Genomic DNA, 21,159 nt, shown 5'->3' with positions numbered 1-21,159 from the left:
GAGGCTTTCTATTTCCTGGGGCTTCAGTTCTTCAACAGAAAGACATTGATCAAGTAGGTCTACTGTACCTGGAATCCAAAGAAACGGAAGAAGAGTGCTCATGACCTGCATAGATATAGCTTTGTGTAAAGTGCTTGCCTTGTAAACATAAGTAACTGAAGCCAAACTTACATTGAAAAGCCAGGCATGATAACATGTGTTTGCAATCCCAGCATCGGGAAGATACAGACAGATTCCTGGGCTTCACTGGCTATCCAGATTAGCCTATCTCTCAAGGCTCCAGGCCAGTGAGAGACCCTATCTCCAAAAGTAGGTGAATGGGACCTGAAGAAATAAAACTGAAATTGGCCTTGGGCTTCGAAACACACATAAACATGTATATGTACCCCACCACCACACACACAAGTGCACACACACAGACATATCTAAAATAAAGTGACTTGGAAAACAAACATAATTTTAAGAGCACTATGTAGCCAAAGAGAAATATGAATGGGGTTAAAGCCAATGCTGGGCTCTTCAATGTGAAGTCAGAGAAAGCCTCAAGGTTGGATGCACAGAGTAACAGCACAAAGCAACAGCATGCCCTTCACTAACATCCTTCTACTCCAAGTCATCTCCTCTAACTGCTGAAGTGTTATAGCTGAGTTCTTCCCTTAATAGTTATTCATTGTGACATGCAAGGCTCTACAGAGGACACTTGCGAGGCAGAGAAAGGTCTCTGTCCTAGATAGGTTTAACTATTAATTTGACATAGCTTAGTATCACTTGGAAAAAGAGTCTCATTTGAGAGATTGTCCAGATCCAGTTGTGGGGGCTTTGGGAGGACTACCTTGACTACTAGTTGATATAGGAAAACACAATCCACATTTCCTGAGAAGTCAGACCTATGTTATGTTGAGAGATAGCCAGAAAGAGCCAGGAAATAGCATTCTTCCACAGTTTCTGCTCCAAGTTCATGCTTGAATTCCTGACTTCTCTAAATCATGGAATATGAACTGGAAATGAGAGCCAAATAAATCCTTCCATCTTCAATGTTGCTTTTAGGTCATGGTATTTCACCTCAGCCACAGGTATCAAATTAGGCCAGGACAAATTTGGAATAGTTAATGGATTGGACACGGTAGATGAGAAAAGCCATAGCTAAAGACAGAGACTTTGCTGTCTTTCCTACTTCCTCTCTAGAATACTAAATTGGGACCCTCTCCTCACATTTCTGATATATCTATATCTTTATTCATATCTATATATCATCTATATCTCTATATCTCTTCTATCTCCCTATCTCTATCTATCTCTATCTCTATCTCTATATATATCTCCTCCAATTTTGTTTTTTCTCTTCTATAGTCTTTACGTTGCCTTAAAGTGAGTGAATTTATTATTCACCTCATTGAATTCCTGCCTGTGGTCAGCTCTGTTACAGCACTGATTTCTCCCTCAATGAACCATCTCCAAGGCACTTCTAATTACAGAGTTCTTTTAATTAGAACTTCCTTAATCACTGTGGCAAGTGATTATGTCCACTTAACTCACTCTTCTCGGTCCTCCCTGTCTACTCTTACACAAATCTCTTTGGCCTTTTCTCTTCCTTCTTTTAAGGATTACAGTGGTTCATCCTTCTATGCCTGCTTTGAGTTCAGTGTATAGACCTGGACCACCTGGTCCTCCTTCCCAACACAGGTAGTTCACTAATGTTTCTGCTCATTTTTTTCTAGTTCATTTTTACAAGCTCCCAGTGAATAAACCTTCAGATTCCTGAGAAACTCATATCAAGAGACCTTAGGGGCTGGGGAGATAGCTCAGTCGTCAAAGCACTTTCCTTGCAAGTAGGGGGACTCAATTATGCGTCCCTAGAATCCACATATAGTGAGGCACAGTAGCCCATGCCTATAATCCAGTACTCATTCAGGGAGCTGGTGGCAAAGAAAGAACTCTCTTGAAGCTTAGGTGCCAAGCGTGCTGGAGAATGCAGTGACGAAGACTGACTAATAAAGCACAACGCTGTCATTGACACATAAGGTTGTCCTCTGAGCTTCACTATGTGTACCATACACACTTACACACATACACATCTCAGAGAGAGAGAGAGAGAGAGAGAGAGAGAGAGAGAGAGAGAGAGAGAGAGAGAGAGAGAGAGACTACATGTCTGTCTTACTGCTGGGATACCTGAGTGCCTCCGACAAGCTGCTCAGTGGAGGCAGAACACAGTCCAGTAATAGGGGTCCTCAGTCCTTGTTTGCTCAGGTGGGAAACACCAGGATTTGGGACAAATGATGTCACGATACCACTGAGTGTTGAGAATGGGGCAGGGGGAGGGTTTCCATGACCATGTAGTGGAGATGGAGGGGTGTGGGGGGAACTAGTTTGATTGTGAGTGTCTAGAGTGTGGAAGAAAGAAGGCCTTCTTAGGAGATTTAGGCAAGTCTCTTTACGACAAAGGCAATCCTTGATGAAGAAGATGGCCCTTACCTGTCCAAACTGCTTCATTTGATGATGAATATGAATACATACACCTTATTCAGGGTGACCCCAGGAAGCAAAAGACGGATATGAGATCCCTAGTAACTGGAGCTATAGGCAGAGTGAGTCACCTGACACTAACGCTGGAAACCAAACTCTGGTCATCTGTAAGGACAGTAAGTGCTCTTAACTGCAGAGTCATCTTACCATCCTCAACAGAAGTTATGCTAGCCTCACAGATCAGAAATGGAAACATTGGTCAAGGTAGGAACACCTTAGATTCTTTCTGAAGCTTTCCTCCTGCTACCAGCAGCCACCTCTCTGTATGCTATGCGTTTTTCTCTTTATGCATATATCTGAGACACTCTAATCTTCTTAGGAAGATCCCACTCTGTTTGAATTAGCACCCATTCTAAATGCTTCCCTTTTAATTGATTTACATTTCCAAAAGCCCTGTCTCCAAAGAATTACTGCTGACATTCCAAGAGACAAAGCACTGGGTTCTCTCTCTCTCTCTCTCTCTCTCTCTCTCTCTCTCTCTCTCTCTCTCTCTCTCCTCTCTGTCCTATTTCTTCCCTATCTCCTTCCCACTCTTTTATTTTCTCTACTGTCTCTTCCCCATTATCTCTCTCATCTGTTTCTCTCTCCCATTTTCTCTCTTCATCCTTTTCTTTCCACTTCTCTCTCTTCCTCTTCTTTCCTCTCCCCTTCTTTCTTTCCTCCTCCTTTCCCCCCTCTCTCTCTTCACTTCATTTCCTTCTCTCTAATTCACTCCCACCCCTCTCTATCCATTTCCTTCTGACATAAATACTCAGTCTCAAACCAAGTATCTAGTAATTGCTCTCCCATCACTGAGAATCTCCCCACACTGCTAAAATCTAACCCTGAATTTCTTATGTTACTGACATAGCTTCTTTGTGCCAGAAGCTTCACGAGATATTTCACCAAATACTGCACTTAGTGCTCCATCAGTTCATCATGCACCGCAAGGCACTTCAGAAACTTCCAGGAGCATGGCCACGTGTATTTCAAGTGGACCATTCCTGAATATCCCTCATGTTTCATGTCTAACAGGTGTTAAAGACTGTGATATCTAAGACATGTAACCTGATAACATAAGGGCTTCTTACTAAGATCGGCTAATTTAGCTGTGTGACCTTGGGTAACCTATAAAGTTCTCTGTACCTCAGTCCTATTTTCCTTACTCTCTACCACAGATGGGGCAATTTGACTGGCTTTTAACAAATAAACTAGAGGAACATTTGGCACATCATCGCTCGTTCATATATTTTCATTTAAAAAATAAATTCAAATGATTCTGAGTTGAAAAATATAAACTACTTTAAAATAAGCATATTTCAATTGGCAAGTTTAACTACTCCTCTGCACCAGAAATTTGTAGTGATTTCTGGGTTTTTATGCCTATCCAGCAACGTTTAAAGGCCAAGGAATCAAAGAATATGAAATTCATTACTGAAGGAAGAGCCTATGTATTATATGCTTGCTACTGCCAAAGAAAGTGTTAAATCCCATGTCACCATGCTTGAACCTCAAAATTACCCTGCTAGTGACAAAGCACCATGGTTTATTGACTTCTTTGTCCCTTGGTGTCTGTCTATCATGTCAAGCTCTAATGCCAGAGTCACAAAGGATATCAATGATTCTCTATAATCAGCTTAAAGTCAGTGCTTTAGATTGTACAGTTCATAAAGGACTCAGCAAAATGTATAACATTCAGGCTTATCCACTAACACTAGTACCAAACAGCCCAGTATTTGTGAGTATGAAGGGCATCACTCTGTTGAACAGATCTTGAATTTCCTAGAGGATCATAAAACCTTCCGTGGTCCCTCTTCCACCAACCACTTTCAGTGAGGTAGTTAAATAAAGAAAGCATGATGGAGTCCAGATGGTTGATTCCTGGTCTCCATGGTGTCATCCCTGTCAGGTCTTAATGCCAGAATGGAAAAGAATGGCCGGGACATTAACTGGACTGCTCAATGTGGGAAGGGTAGACTGCCAACAATATCATTCTTTTTATACCTAAGGGGGAAAAATAATATACTCTGAGATAAGCCTTTATTGCCCAAAGTCAAGTAAAGTTTATCCACCTTACTGAAACAGGGGTGCTATTCCCTCAAAATCTGGGGTTTTATGTTCTTTTTCTACAAGCATCCATACATTTAACATCACAGACTCTTAATGAAAATGTTTTACAAGGGAAAACTCACTAGGTGGTTAATTTTTATTGTTCTTGGTGTGGATCTTGTCAGAATTTTGCTTCATAGTTTGAACTCTTGGCTGTAATTGAAAAAAAAAAATGAAACCTGGGGAAGCAAACTGCCAGGTTTATGCCCAAACATGCTGGAGAAAGACTTGTACCAAAGCATACCCAGGTGTTGGGTTTTATTACTATGAAAGAACAGTATTTGGGGAAAGCAAATACATTCCAGGGATGGAGAAAAAAAACTATTGTGGCCTTAATTCATAGAAAGTTAGAAACTCTCCTAAGCCAATAAAAAGAAATAAGAATGAGTTTTAACAATAGTGAAAAAAGCCCTAGAAAGAAAAGAATATGAAAAATTACATCAAAGGACCCCTTTTCCAAGCATTGAGATTGCTCCTAGAGAAATCAGATGCCTGTGATCTTGCCCTTGCAATTGTGCAGCACAGACGCAGCATCCATTGGATAAGGCAAAATCTACAAACCTTTTTTTGAAGAGCCAGATCAGCACAGTTGAGACTTTACAGGTCAGGTATGTTTTATTAAACCTAAGCCCTTAATTCTTGTAAAAATGCAAACATTACTTCTTTTCATTAATTTATTCATGTATCCACTTTAAATCCCATTCATACCCCCTCCCTCCTCTCTAACCAGTCCCACACTCACAAATCCCTCTCCCCCATCACCCCCTCTTCTTCTCAGAGAAAGAGAAGCCCCCATGGGTAACAACCCACCCTGGGACATCAAGTCACAGAAGGACTAAGCATGTCCTCTCCTGCTAAGGCACAAGGCAGCCTAGTTAGAGGTAGGGGATGCGATGGCAGGCAACATAATCAGAGACAGCCCCCCACTCCAGTTGTTGGAGGACCCACATGAAGTCCAAGGTACACATTTGCTACAAATGTATAAGGGAACTAGGCTCAGCCCCTGTATGTTCTTTGGTTGGTGGTTCAGTCTCTGTGAGCCTCATGGGCCCAGGTTAGTTGACTCTGTAGCTCTTGTAGTGTCTTTGACGCCTCCAGCTCCCTCAATACTATTCCCCACTTTTCAACAAGAATTTTGGCTGTCAGTCTTTGTGTGTGCTTCTATCAGCTACTGGGTGAAGCTTCTCAGAAAACAGTTATGCTAGGCTCCTCTCTGCAAGCATAGCAGAATACCATTAATAGTGTCAGGGGTTGGCTCTCTCCAGTGGGATTGTCCTCAAGTTGGGCCAGTCATTAGTTGGCTATTCCCTCAGTCTCTGCTCCATCTTTATCCCTGCACATCTTATAGGCAGGACACTGCCCAACACCACTTCTAGCCTCAATAGATGCCTGCACTCATGTACACACACACACACACACACACACACACACACACACACACACAGTTTAAAACAGAAAATAAATCTTCTATAAGGAAGCAGTTTCTCAACATTCCTTATGTCAGCAAACAGGTCTCCAAAGACAGAACAAAAATAAATATTACCAGAGCTGGAAACAGTGTCAGATTTAACCAGATTTTCAGGGAATTAATTCTAACTTGTATCCTCATTGATAAATACCAACAACCTTGCTGTGGTGTTGGAGTAAAGTTTTATTTAAAAAGAAGAAGAAGAAGAAGAAGAAGAAGAAGAAGAAGAAGAAGAAGAAGAAGAAGAAGAAGAAGAAGAAGAAGAAGAAGAAGAAGAAGAAGAAGAAGAAAGAGGAGGAGGAGGAGGAGAAGGGGAAGGGGAAGGAGAAGGAGAAGGAGGAGAAGAAGAAGAAGAAGAAGAAGAAGAAGAAGAAGAAGAAGAAGAAGAAGAAGAAGAAGAAGAAGAAGAAGAAGAAGAAGAAGAAGAAGAAGAAGAAGAAGAAGAAACTGAGAAAATGGCAGCTAGGTTATTATTTCTTATAATTCCAAGCAAATCTAGAAGTATTTCTTTCTCTTTTTTCAAAGCTTTATTTATTTATGTATATGTGTACATTGTAGCCATCTTTACAACATCAGAAGAGGGCATCAGATCCCATTACAAATGGTTGTAAACCACCGTGTAGTTGTTAGGAATTGAACTCAGGACCTCTGGAAGAATAGTCAGTGCTGTTAACTACTGAGCCATCTCTCCAGTCTGAAGTATTTCAATATAGTACATTTAAGTAAAATATTACACCAATGTCGTATTTTTCTTCATAACTGTTTTTGCACCCCATTACTTTTCTATGACACATATCTTTACTGCATGCATCTCTTTTCCATATTTAAATTATTAATTTTTACTTCATTATATTCAATAAATAAGGTATAATTTTAAAACATTCTGTCCTGCACCCCCAGATGATCTTCGATGGGAAAAGAAAAAATCATTGAGTCAGCTTGATTTTTCTACTCTCAAAAGATAAATAGCTTGGGTGGGGTACTTTCTCCTGATAGTCGCTTGTAGAAAGGCCAGCTGAGTCCAGGTCTCACTTCCTGGCTGCCAGTGGAGAAAGGGGAAATGGCGTTCCTAGAGCAGTGAACTAATTGTCTCAAGCACAGGTAACTCTTCTTCCCCAGAAGAAATGTGATTGCCAGACACATTTGCTTGTGTTATGCTAGTGTGTGTGTGTGTGTGTGTGTGTGTGTGTGTGTGTGTTGTACATGTGTACACACAGCAGAGCATCCAAGTCCTCCTACTCTATTTCTCTTTATGCTCTCCAACAGACTCTCTCACTGAACCTGGATCCAAGTTGGTGGTCAGTAACCCCAATGATCGTCCTGTGTTTCCCTTCACAGTGCTATGTTTAAAGATGCTCATGACTGCATAACTGACTCTTCAAATGGATGGATGACAGTGATTTGAACCCAGATCTTTGCATGAGCACACAAAGCATCCTTATCCACTGAGCTCTCTCTAACTATTTTAAGGGTTTTATCAACATCTTTGCTTTGGTTCTTCACAATTATGCAGAACAAGCAATATCACCTCTGTTTCATGGCAACCAAACAATAACAGGGCTCCTTCCTTCCAATGCTCTTAACTGTAAGCCGAGAAGCTGACAGTAAAATCCTTTCTATCTTGTGGATCTGCCCTTGTCATCAGTTAAAGTACTTAGGATGCCATAAACAGCTTCTTAAATGCTGAAGTTGTAAGTCTAGCAAGTGACAGTAAATAATAACATCACTGTCACCAGCTGCTAGGCAGTGCTGAGAGATTGACAGGCAGATCACATTGTCTGTCACAGAGATTTGAATGTAATGGAAAGAACAATTATGTAGGATACTAGGAACAGGGACAAGAGAAGAGAAAATCTTCATATGAGACCAGGAAGCAACAAGCTTGCAGATGAGGCTGGAGAGATGGCTCACGAGTTAAGAATATTTCCTGTTCTTTGGAGAACCTCAGTTTAGTTCCTAAACCCCATGTCTTGTGGTTCACAACTGCCTACAACTCCAGCTCCAGGGGATCCAATATCCTTTATGGGCATACACACATGTGTGTGGACACACATACTCACAGCTTAGAAACTTAAAAAGATTTCCTGGGTTGATATTCTCAGTTTTCTTTGCCGAGGCTGCTGCGAGAGCATTACAAACTCTTGATCAATCACTTCAGCCATTGCTGTTCCCTCTTCTGTCCTTCCTTTGAGCCACAGAGCAATCTCTGTGGGATTTCCTAGCAGGGATGCTGCTCAGCTCACATCCATGTACACTCTTCCCTTTCCTCTTCCTTCACACAAGCCTACTTTTGGTTTTATTCCTCTTTCTCTGAAAATTCTATCTTTTCTAGGAAGGTTAGCTTCCTCATCAAGTCCAGAGAATATGTTTTCATTTGTCTAACCCATTCTGGGCTTGCTCCTCTGGCTTCTACTGCAGGGGTCGGCATGTGTTTATAGTATAAGCCACAGAAACATAAGAACTAATATGTAAGCTACCTGTGGCCATTCTGTGAATCTAACTAAAATGTGGACAGACAGATGACAGAATGGAAAGGCTTTCAGGGAAGCTATGCATAGTAGCTTGTGCCTGTAATGCCAGCACTAGGGAGGCTGAGACAGGAAGATTGGCAAGAGTTCAAGGTTAACCTTGGCTATGTAGCAAGATGGACAAAATTAAAATGAGGGAAAAATGTAAAAATCAAGGAGATGGGAATGGATTCTAATCATTTAATCTCTCTCTCTCTCTGTCTCTCTCTCTCTCTCTCTTTCTCTCTCTCTCTCTCTCAGGGGTTGAGAGAATCCATGACCTTGTTATTCATTCTCTTGAATTATAAGGTTTTCTGGACATAATCTAAAACAGACTTTTACTCTTGAAACAAAGAGTATTAGTTTGCAGAAACAGAGCATACCTCTAAAGAAACAGATGAGACACCCATAAGAGACTGTATGCCATTTCCAGCTGTATGAGTCACCGTTCTGGTTGTCATAGCAACATACCTAACAAAAGCAAATTAAGAAAAAAGGGTTTATTTTTGACTCATAGTTTAAAGTACAGTGAATCTTGACAAGAAAAATACAGAACATGAAGCCATTGACCGTGATTTACATCTATGTCAAGGAATCAGAGATGAATGCTGGTGCTTCTTACTCAGCCCTGGACCCCAGCACATGGGATGCTGCTGTCTACATTTATGTTTAATATTCATACCTCAATTAGCGCAACTTAGAAGTTCCTTCACCCATATGCCAAAGGTTCTTCCACTAGGTGATTCCAGATCCAATTTACAATCAACATCTATCATCACATAGATAATTTTCATTTCCAACTCTCCTAACCCTAACCCTGTGCCCTAGAGAAATCTGATGGCCTCTCCATGTTTGGTGAGCTAACGTGTAGTCCTCCAAGTACACCCTCCATCCATAACCAATCCCATTTACTTGCCCTTGAATTCAACTGCCTAAATTTCTCTTGGGTTGAGATTGAAAGTATCTTCACTAAGACATCCCTTGGAGGGTTTTGATGAACGCTGAGAAATAATAGCTCTTTTCTATGCTCTTGAACTTGGAATTGTGTCAGTAAGAACCAATTCAGAGAGAAAAAGAAGCATGCTAGCAACTTCAAATGGAGAATTTAATCCAGTAACTGGCTTATGAACATAATGGAAAGCTTGGAAACCCATGAAAAAATAAGCCAGGAAATACCGGTTACCCTGACATTCAGAGCAGTCTCAAGTCCCTCTCTGTGCCCACTTCTCACTTAATGCTGTGTCATAGGAGATGTGGACATTTCACCCCTGGGATTGCAATTGACCATTTGGCTTGCTAACAGAAAGTAGCTGGATAAAGATTAATAGCATTAGAGGACATTGACGATCAACTCTCCCTCACAGTCAGCTTTGGGTTCTACCTCCCATTTCCCTGTAATACTAGAAAACATCACAGCAATCCTTCCTCAGCCCTCCTGGTCCCAAAATGACTCTAACTCCAACCCTGAAGATAACATGACGTGATCTGCTCTAAAGGCTAGAATATCACATACGATTTTCTCCACCCTAAAGAGTTAATGCAGCTGGGCCTGTCAATCACTTAGCCAGGAGTCTCTCCCCCACCCCCTGCTCCAGTCCTGCAAAGATAATTCACCTGAAGACACACTAAGGCAGTGGGAGGAATAAATATCCTCTTACTGAGGTAATGTTCTTACATATCCTAGAAAATCCTCCATGGACGCAGCAGCTTACAGATCCTCAATGCTAAGCCTGTCTGCTTTTTTGAGTTCTACCTCATAAAGGGCAACTTTACCTTCTCCACTTGTGTCTTTTTCTTTCAGATCTAACCAGAGCCTGAGCCTTGATGATCTGAGTTTTCTGTCTTTCTCTGAAGGACCATCCCCTTCAACCACATAGCTTGCCAACCTCTATCGCGAAAGACCCCATTGTTTCTTTTCTTCTTCATGTCCTTTCTCCCTGTTGGTATTTTCCACCTTGCCTGTCCTGTTTTCACTCTCGAACACTAGTAAAATTGTAATCAAGCTTTCTCCTAAGTCTGTCTCTGTTTTTCTTTTATTTTTTGACAATACCAAACATATATACAATTTTTGTATATCCTCCTGCTTCCTCTACCAACTTCTTCTTTTTCCCAGTTTCATGTAGTTTCATAACACACTCATTCAAATTAGTGCTGCCCACTTGTTAATAATATGTAGGGGGGGAGAGGGTCATCCACTGAAGCATGCTAAACCTACAAGTTGTAATAGCCTCAAAAAAGAAATAACATTCCTTCTCCGCCGCAACTACTCACTATCAGGAGCTTCTCTGTTAGGGTGGAACCTGAGAATACCGCCCCATTTATGATCCAATTTTCGCTGGCTTGATCTCGGGGATCTTGTGTAGCTGACCACTGCTATGGATCATGATTGTATTAGCCATGCCATGACCAGAAGACAGCACTTCTCCCTCATTCTCTGGCTCTTATATTCTTTCTGCCTCCTGTTGCTCAATGTTTCCTCATATTGTTGGCAGTGGGATTAGTATAGATTGTCCACTGAGGGCTGAGCACACTTTCTGTTATTCCTGAGACTTTGACCAGTTGAATCTCTCATGCTGGAGAGACAGCTCAGAGGTTAAAAGTGCTGACTGCTTTTCCACAGATCAATTTCCACCAACCACATAGTACCTCAAAACCATCTATCATGAGATTTGGTGCAAACAGGCAAAACACAATATAATATAATATTGTATTATATTCTTCTGTGAGCTTCACCTTCAAGGACCCTGACAGGTTTCCAAGGCAGAGGATCAGAGAAAGAGTTCTTCAGGATTGGAGCTTCTTTTGAAGATGAATAAGAATGTAGAATCTATCCAAAACTTGCTCTGTATTTAAAACCATGGCCTCACGTACCAGTAGAGAGACTACCTCCACTTCATGTCCTTCCAGGGCTCTAGTCTCAACTTATAAAGGAAATATTCTCACTAGAGGGCGAGGAATATATCAAGAGAGCAGTTCAGGAGAGGAAGAGAAGTGGGGATAAAAAAATGTAACTAAACAAACTCTTCTAGGACCCTTAAGAGACTAGAATTTAAGAGGATATCTGCCTGATACTCTACTTCCCCTAAACCATAGCACAACTGTGAGAGGCATCCAGTGTAATACCGGGGATTATAACTGAAGAGATGCACACTGTGACTTCTCTCTGCTGAAATGGTAAGGATGCTCTGTGAGAGCTTGACTTCTCATTATTCTTCACATGTTCTCTATCCCCTTATATGCTACTGTCAACAATTGATATATGTCTCAGTTTGGGTTTCTATTGCTATAATGAAACACCATGAACAAAAATCAAGCTGGGGAGGAAAGTGTTTATTCAGCTCACACTTCCACAATGCTGTTCATCACCAAGGGAACTCAGGACAGGAACTCAAACAGGGTCTGCATCTGGGGGGAGGAGTCAATGCAGAGTTAGTGGAGGGGTCCTACTTGCTTCACATGGCTTACTCAGCCTGCTTTCTTATAAAGTCCTGGACCACTAAATCATAAAGAAAGAAAGTTGAGTGATGGCAAAAGAATTTTTTTTATCCAAATTCTAAAATAACCATTAGCTTGCTCTTCACAAAAAAAAAAAAAAGCAAAAAACAAAAAACAAACAAAACAAAACAAATTCCCTCCTTGGTATAGATCATAGCCTTTGATCCATTATTTTCAAAAACACCAACAAACAAACATTAGGATTGCAAAGCTGTCTGTTTGCCTTCCTTTGCTGTCTGACTTCGAGGAGCTGGTTACTGCAGAAATGGTAGGTCAGAGTTCTATCTCCATATATTAAATCTGACAGGATAAAGAAATTGCTTTTTATAGAAATTCCTTTACTAAATGCAAAAAAAATAAAGGACAACACATGAAGAAGGAGAAGAAAGGATGATGACTGAGGACATGGAATGAAAGAGAATGTTCTGTATGACTAGATGAATGACACTGTATAGAGGGAGGAGAAAGTAAGAGCCCAAATCTGAACCTACGTCTGGGGAAGTAGATCTTTTGCTCATGTGCTTCTGCAAAATCTGAGCACTGGACTGGGATCACCCAAGTGAAAACCAGGGCATAGTAGTGTACACTTCCAGTTCCAGGTTAATGGTAGACTCATTTTTTATAGCTGCATACCCATGAAGTCATCTCATAGTTAGCAATTTTAGCTTATGAAAAGTGCTTTGTAAAAGTCAACTTGTGTCTGAAGCAGAGCGTACACAGAGTAGGCGTCTTCTCATTACAATAGCACTGAACTTCCACATGTTGGTTGGGACATTTGTTCTCCACCTGATTGTGAAAGTAAATTTGTTGCAAATTACATACATTAGATTCCTTATTAGCCTCTGGTTGCTAAGTCCTAGGAATAAACGTAAAGCTATCTGTGCATGTAGAAATCACAGATGCTATATAAATGGATGTGTGTTAAGTAGGTACATTCCATAAAGGCTTAAATGTTTGCAGGAGCCCATCAGAGCTAATCTTTTCCTTTTTGTCTTTCTGAATCTCTGTTGTATAAGTCTATAGCTGGCATAAATGCTTCCTTACATTAGATCAATAAAACAACAATAATAATGCCATATCCTTATTTACTGACATACGTTATTAGATAAACAGCCCTGAGCTCAGACTGAGGGGGCCAGTGCTCTTAATGAGCCCTACTGTTCACAGACATCTGACCATCGACCATCCCAGACCTTTCTAACCGTAATTGTCCACGTGCTAAATGAGGGATCTGCATTAGATATCCTAGAAGACCTTTCATGACAATATCCCACAACTACCAAAAATAAATAAAAAAAATTAACCTCTGAATAGCAAACAGAAGCTGACATTTCCCAAACTTCATGTTGTCTCCAGGAGGACCGTCGCCAAGATAATCTTTCTGGCCCCCGAAGAAAGCACAGCAAAGCATTTTTTTAAAACTAAGGGTTTTATCCAGGTGTTTTCACACAGTGCTTCGAAAACTCTCCACATTCTATGCAAAATAAACAAGTGGGAAAATGCAAAAATGTAGTAAAAAGAAGAGAAGATGAGCAGAAAACAGAGGTGTAGTTCACATTTATGTATAGTGTATCCAAGCTCAGTCACCATCATAAGAAACCGGGATGACAGTAGATTAAAGGAATGATCAAGTTCTTTCCTAACATTCCTTTGTGTGTCTATATCTATTCAACAATTTGAGGAGATACGTATTAGTCAAGGTTCTCTAGAAAAACAGAAAGGAAAGAATGTATGCGTTACAAATGGGGATTTATTGGTTTGCATGAAAGGGGTTGAGGAATCACCTGTACAGCAGCCATCTGTACTGGAGAAGCAGAGAACACACCATATCATCCATCTGTGGAGCTGATTGTTGCAGATTTCCAGCTAGCACCGAAGGCCTGGGGATTCTAGAAGAGTTGCGGCAGTCAAGGCTGGAAAGCCAGGAAGCCCGGTTCAGCTGCCAAAGATGGCAACAGGAGGAGCAGCCACACCAAGAGCAGGAAGGGAATAGATGCGCTGAGCAGAAAGGGAGGGCAATACAGCAGCACTGCGTTTTCCCTGGGCTGCTTCCCATCTGGGCTGCTAGTATGTACTGTCCGTTCTGGGGAAAGGACTTCTGTTGCGTGTAATTTTTAAAACTGCACACTTGCTCCTTGCCAGCAGTGGCCATCTCGCCCAGCTCCCTTCAGTCCTGCGGAAGGAAAATACTAGAGACTTTTATGTGGAGCTAAAGGGGCTTGCGACCCCATAAGAACAGCAACACCAACCAACCAGAGCTCCCGGGGACTAAACCACCATCCAAAGAGTACTCATGGACAGACCCATGGCTCCAGCTGCATGTGCACAGAAGATGGCCTTGTTGGGCACCAATGGAAGGAGAAGACCTTGGTCCTACCAAGGATCGACCCCCCCCCCAATGTAGGGGAATGTCAGTGTGGTGAGGTGGGAAGGGGTGGGTGGATGGGTGGGGGAACACCCTCATAGAAGAAGGGGGAATGGGGTGGCATGTAGAGGGTTGGGGACGGGAAACCAAGAAAGGGGATAACATTTGAAATGTAAACAAATAAAATAAATCCAATTAAAAAATAAAGACATTAAAAAAAACTGACCAAATAACTCAAAAGCTGGGCAAAGAGTACCCTGCCCCATCTGCGGAGGCTGCGGGCTGCAGCTTCCTATCTGCTCCACAGCCTGGCCTGAATCCCAATCCTCTCTCTGTCCCCTTCTCTTCGTGTCCAGCCTGGAAATACCTCCCTATCCTTCTCCTAGCTCTCTTTATTGACCCAATCAAGAGACAATTAGGGGACCTCTGCCTATAGACTTCTCCTCTCGGTAAATCCTTCCCGGAAATTCTTAGAAACCTGTCTCTTGGTTGATTTTAAATGCCTTTAACTTTAATAATCAAGATTAACCCTGACCCGGTGCTGGAGAGATGGCTCAGCAGGTAAGTGAGAGCACTTTTTCGTCCTGAGGACCTGAGTTTAGTTCCCAGCACCCACATCAAGCAGATGGAATTAGTTATAACTGCTTGTAACGCCAGCTCCAGAGAAACTGAAATCCTCTTCTAGCCAATGTGGACACCTATACCTTGTGACAGATATTCACACATATAGACAAGTAAAAATAAAACAAAGGGTGTTTTGTTTTGTTTTTTTAAGTAGTAATCACAGAATAACATTGGCCAAGTACTCTTCCATGCTGGAGACAAACAACTGATGACTGGGGAGCATATGAACAAAAAATAGATTTTTCAGGAAGTGAATGTAGAATGAAGGATACAAACAAAATGTTGAATACACTCATAGGATGGTGGGGCTGTCAACTTAGTGATTGGGATAGAGGTATCTGAAGATAATGAAGGAGAGCATTACATGGAAAGATCAGAATCGTTATGTTTCTCCTGGGGGAAAAAAGGCAGTCCCTGAAGATCATTCTCCATACTCCAAGGAATCCTCTCCTATCTTTCTCTGTAGGGTCTCATGAGCTTCACTCTACAAAGAGTGTTATGAGGTTTCCCCCAAGTTTGAATTATCTGTTGACACCAGTGTTCTTTTCAAGGGTCCAACGCTAGGTAATAACATCGGTAAATTTGGATTATTAAAAAAATCCAAATTTAGTTTTCTTTTATTTATCCATTGTTCAGGATGGGAATTTCCCCTTCAGTCTCATCAGAAGCTCCACTTAGTGTCTTCTGTGAGCTTTGTGCTAGCAAATATGCAATCTTGTGTGCTTTGGGCCCAGCTCAGTGAGTCCAGCCATTCAAGAAAGGACTTCACAGAAGTCATAAATCCCAGAAAATTACTGGAAAACATGTACGGGCCTATAAGTGCATTCCATTGGCTTCTTAGAGAGGTTCATGACTCCAAAAGACATTAAAAAATCTGAGTGGGCAATGGTTGAGAAGATGAGAGTGTGGGCTGTGACGCATGAGTACAAGAATTTGGACCCCAATACCCACATAAAAAGGTAGATCTGTCCACATGTGTGCCTATAACACTGATGTTGTTGGGAGTATAGATAAGAAAAATCACAAGGATTTGCTGGCCAGCCAGGCTAGCTGAAAAAGAGCAAGCTCCAAGTTCAGTGAGAGACCCTGTCTCAAAGGAATAAGAAAGAGGATCATAGAGTAGGACATCAAATGCTCCCTTCTTTCCTCTGCTGTAGGCAGGTACTACACACACACACACACACACACACACACACACACACACACACACAGGTGCACAGGAATGTACACAAAGGCATGCTCTCAGGCAGTCAGGTAAGTGTGTACATGCACACTTACATGTGCACTCATCTGAAGTTAAAACTGTTACATAATCCACCAGCCTCACGTATGTCACCCTCTCAACATTGTTAGAAGCATGCTGGAATGGAACTCTTAAAGGCCTAGCTGATAACATGTACTTAATAAAGACATTCAATTCAAAAACAAGTCATCTTTTTACCTTGCGTCACGGTGTGTAAGAGTCTCTAATCACAGCACACTTCAACTTGCCTCCTAAAAGGTCAGTAATTAAATATCTGTCCATCCTGATGGATTGAAAACTTCTGAGGAGCTGAAGACACACATCATCATCTGTCTCTGTGCACACAAGCTACAACAATATGTTACAAACAGCAGACACATGGCACGAAATGTCTGTGTGGAACTGAAGTAGAGGCTGCCCACCTTATCAGACTGAATGAATTCTGAAAGGGTCCCAATGCACTTCTAATTTCTCTGTCTTTCTTCTACCTGTACTCTACTGTACTACGTATTCTAATTTACCTTGAGTTGCTGTGATAAACAGCCAGACTAAAGTGTCAGGAGCCATAACAGGACAAGCTAATAACTAGCAGGTGATCGTCCTGAGATGGCCAGCCTCGGATTATTATATAATCTGCGACTGGTTCACCCTTATTAAGACTGTAAGGGACTCATTTGGGGAAAGATTCCTGCTATTAAAATGCTTTTCTTGTTGTTATTATTAGACATATATAACAATCATTGAGTAATAGCACACTCCTTTGGAGCAGATCTCTGCAGACTTACGAAGTTGTGCTGTCTCGAAGTGATGCTATACAGACAAATAGATGACTTCTTTAGTCTTAAATATGATCCTATAAGAGTACGTGCTCTGTAGCAGCTCGGCAGGCAGGAAGGCCCTTTTGTCTACCTGGCTATATAGGGAATGCTGCAGATTCCCAAGGTTTGATTTCATCTTTATCTCTCACCCTGACCCGACCTTCTCTAGGGATTTGGGGGCAAGTAGAACAGAATCAAGGACACAGACTCCTGGAGCAGGTTTATTTCAGATCCTGCAGTGGAAGATAGCCCTGACCGTGAGTGGGCACTCCTGAGGCTGCAGAGCAGAAGAGACCACCAACACTGCCCACCCCTGCCCACATCCCTGGCCCAAGAGGAAACTGTATAAGGCCTCTGGGCTCCCGTGGGGGAGGGCCCAGGAGCAGCAGGACCCCTGCCTGAGACACCGCCGGAACCTGAAGGAGACAGACCGGATAAACAGTTCTCTGCACCCAAATCCCGTGGGAGGGAGAGCTAAACCTTCAGAGAGGCAGACACGCCTGGGAAACCAGAAGAGACTGCGCTCTACACACACATCTCGGACTCCAGAGGAAAACACCAAAGGCCATCTGGAACCCTGGTGCACTGAAGATCCCAGAAGGGGCGGCACAGGTCTTCCTGGTTGCTGCCGCCACAAAGAGCCCGTGGGCAGCACCCCGCGAGCGAACTTCAGCCTCGGGACCACAGGTAAGACCAACTTGTATGCTGCAAGGGACCTGCCTGGTGAACTCAAGACACAGGCCCACAGGAACAGCTGAAGACCTGTACAGAGGAAAAACTACACGCACGAAAGCAGAACACTCTGTCCCCATAACTGGCTGAAAGAAAACAGTAAAACAGGTCTACAGCACTCCTGACACACAGGCTTATAGGGACAGTCTAGCCACTGTCAGAAATAGCAGAACAAAGTAACACTAGAGATAATCTGATGGCGAGACGCAAGCGCAGGAACCCAAGCAACAGAAACCAAGACTACATGGCATCATCGGAGCCCAATTCTCCCATCAAAATAAACATGGAATGTCCAAACACACCAGAAAAGCAACATCTAGTTTCAAAATCATATTTGATCATGATGCTGGAGGACTTCAAGAAAGACGTGAAGAACTCCCTTAGAGAAACACAGGAAAACATTAATAAACAAGTAGAAGCCTACAAAGAGGAATCGCAAAAATGCCTGAAAGAATTCCAGGAAAACATGAATAAACAAGTAGAAGCCCATAGAGAGGAGACACAAAAATCCCTGAAAGAATTCAAGGAAAACACAATCAAACAGTTGAAGGAATTAAAAATGGAAATAGAAGCAATCAAGAAAGAACACATGGAAACAACCCTGGATATAGAAAACCAAAAGAAGAGACAAGGAGCTGTAGATACAAGCTTCACCAACAGAATACAAGAGATGGAAGAGAGAATCTCAGGAGCAGAAGATTCCATAGAAATCATTGACTCAACTGTCAAAGATAATGTAAAGCGGAAAAAGCTACTGCTCCAAAACATACAGGAAATCCAGGACTCAATGAGAAGATCAAACCTAAGGATAATAGGTATAGAAGAGAGAGTGAAGACTCCCAGCTCAAAGGACCAGTAAATATCTTCAACAAAATCATAGAAGAAAACTTCCCTAACCTAAAAAAAGAGATACCCATAGGCATACAAGAAGCCTACAGAACTCCAAATAGATTGGACCAGAAAAGAAACACCTCCTGTCACATAATAGTCAAAACACCAAACGCACAAAATAAAGAAAGAATATTAAAAGCAGTAAGGGAAAAAGGTCAAGTAACATATAAAGGCAGACCTATCAGAATCACACCAGACTTCTCACCAGAAACTATGAAGGCCAGAAGATCCTGGACTGATGTCATACAGACCCTAAGAGAACACAAATGCCAGCCCAGTTTACTGTATCCTGCAAAACTCTCAATTAACATAGATGGAGAAACCAAGATATTCCATGACAAAACCAAATTTACACAATATCTTTCTACAAATCCAGCACTAAAAAGGATAATAAATGGTAAAGCCCAACATAAGGAGGCAAGCTATACCCTAGAAGAAGCAAGAAACTAATCGTCTTGGCAACAAAACAAAGAGAATGAAAGCACACAAACATAACCTCACATCCAAATATGAATATAACGGGAAGCAATAATCACTATTCCTTAATATCTCTCAACATCAATGGCCTCAACTCTCCAATAAAAAGACATAGATTAACAAACTGGATACGCAACGAGGACCCTGCATTCTGCTGCCTACAGGAAACACACCTCAGAGACAAAGACAGACATTACCTCAGAGTGAAAGGCTGGAAAACAACTTTCCAAGCAAATGGTCAGAAGAAGCAAGCTGGAGTAGCCATTCTAATATCAAATAAAATCAATTTCCAACTAAAAGTCATCAAAAAAGATAAGGAAGGACACTTCATATTCATCAAAGGAAAAATCCACCAAGATGAACTCTCAATCCTAAATATCTATGCCCGAAATACAAGGGCAACTACATATGTAAAGGAAACCTTACTAAAGCTCAAAACACACATTGCACCTCACACAATAATAGTGGGAGATTTCAACACCCCACTCTCATCAATGGACAGATCATGGAAACAGAAATTAAACAGAGATGTAGACAAAGAGAAGTCATGAGCCAAATGGACTTAACGGATATTTATAGAACATTCTATCCTAAAGCAAAAGGATATACCTTCTTCTCAGCTCCTCATGGTACTTTCTCCAAAAGTGACCATATAATTGGTCAAAAAACGGGCCTCAACTGGTACAGAAAGATAGAAATAATCCCATGCGTGCTATCGGACCACCACGGCCTAAAACTGGTCTTCAATAACAATCAAGGAAGAATGCCCACATATACTTGGAAATTGAACAATGCTCTACTCAATGATAAGCTGGTCAAGGAAGAAATAAAGAAAGAAATTAAAAACTTTTTAGAATTTAATGAAAATGAAGGTACATCATACCCAAACTTATGGGACACAATGAAAGCTGTGCTAAGAGGAAAACTCATAGCGCTGAGTGCCTGCAGAAAGAAACAGGAAAGAGCATATGTGAGCAGCTTGACAGCACACCTAAAAGCTCTAGAACAAAAAGAAGCAAATACACCCAGGAGGAGTAGAAGGCAGGAAATAATCAAACTCAGAGCTGAAATCAACCAAGTAGAAACAAAAAGGACCATAGAAAGAATCAACAGAACCAAAAGTTGGTTCTTTGAGAAAATCAATAAGATAGATAAACCCTTAGCCAGACTATCGAGAGGACACAGAGAGTGCGTCCAAATTAACAAAATCAGAAATGAAAAGGGAGACATAACAACAGATTCAGAGGAAATTCAAAAAATCATCAGATCTTACTATAAAAACCTATATTCAACAAAACTTGAAAATCTTCAGGAAATGGACAATTTCCTAGACAGATACCAGGTACCGAAGTTAAATCAGGAACAGATAAATCAGTTAAACAACCCCATAACTCCTAAGGAAATAGAAGCAGTCATTAAAGGTCTCCCAACCAAAAAGAGCCCAGGTCCAGACGGGTTTAGTGCAGAATTCTATCAAACCTTCATAGAAGACCTCATACCAATATTATCCAAACTATTCCACAAAATTGAAACAGATGGATCACTACCGAATACCTTCTACGAAGCCACAATTACTCTTATACCTAAACCACACAAAGACACAACAAAGAAAGAGAACTTCAGACCAATTTCCCTTATGAATATCGACGCAAAAATACTCAACAAATATCTGGCAAACCGAATCCAAGAGCACATCCAAACAATTATCCACCATGACCAAGTAGGCTTCATCCCAGGCATGCAGGGATGGTTTAATATATGGAAAACCATCAACGTGATCCATTATATAAACAAACTGAAAGAACAAAACCACATGATCATTTCATTAGACGCTGATAAAGCATTTGACAAAATTCAACACCCCTTCATGATAAAAGTCCTGGAAAGAATAGGAATTCAAGGCCCATACCTAAACATAGTAAAAGCCA

General features: G+C 41.4%; 1 pseudogene; it reads left to right on the top strand.

Annotated features, from left to right (window-relative positions):
- Positions 1-2,687: 2,687 nt before the first annotated feature.
- On the top strand, positions 2,688-4,947 carry Dnajc10-ps1 (DnaJ heat shock protein family (Hsp40) member C10, pseudogene 1; annotated as a pseudogene).
- Positions 4,948-21,159: the final 16,212 nt, after the last annotated feature.

The sequence above is a fragment of the Rattus norvegicus genome, chromosome 13 (assembly GCF_021556685.1).
Source record: "Rattus norvegicus strain SHRSP/BbbUtx chromosome 13, alternate assembly SHRSP_T2T, whole genome shotgun sequence".
In the NCBI taxonomy this organism is placed as follows: Eukaryota; Metazoa; Chordata; class Mammalia; order Rodentia; family Muridae; genus Rattus; species Rattus norvegicus.
Note: the sequence above shows the minus strand (reverse complement) of the source record. Positions and strands in the feature narration are given on the sequence as shown.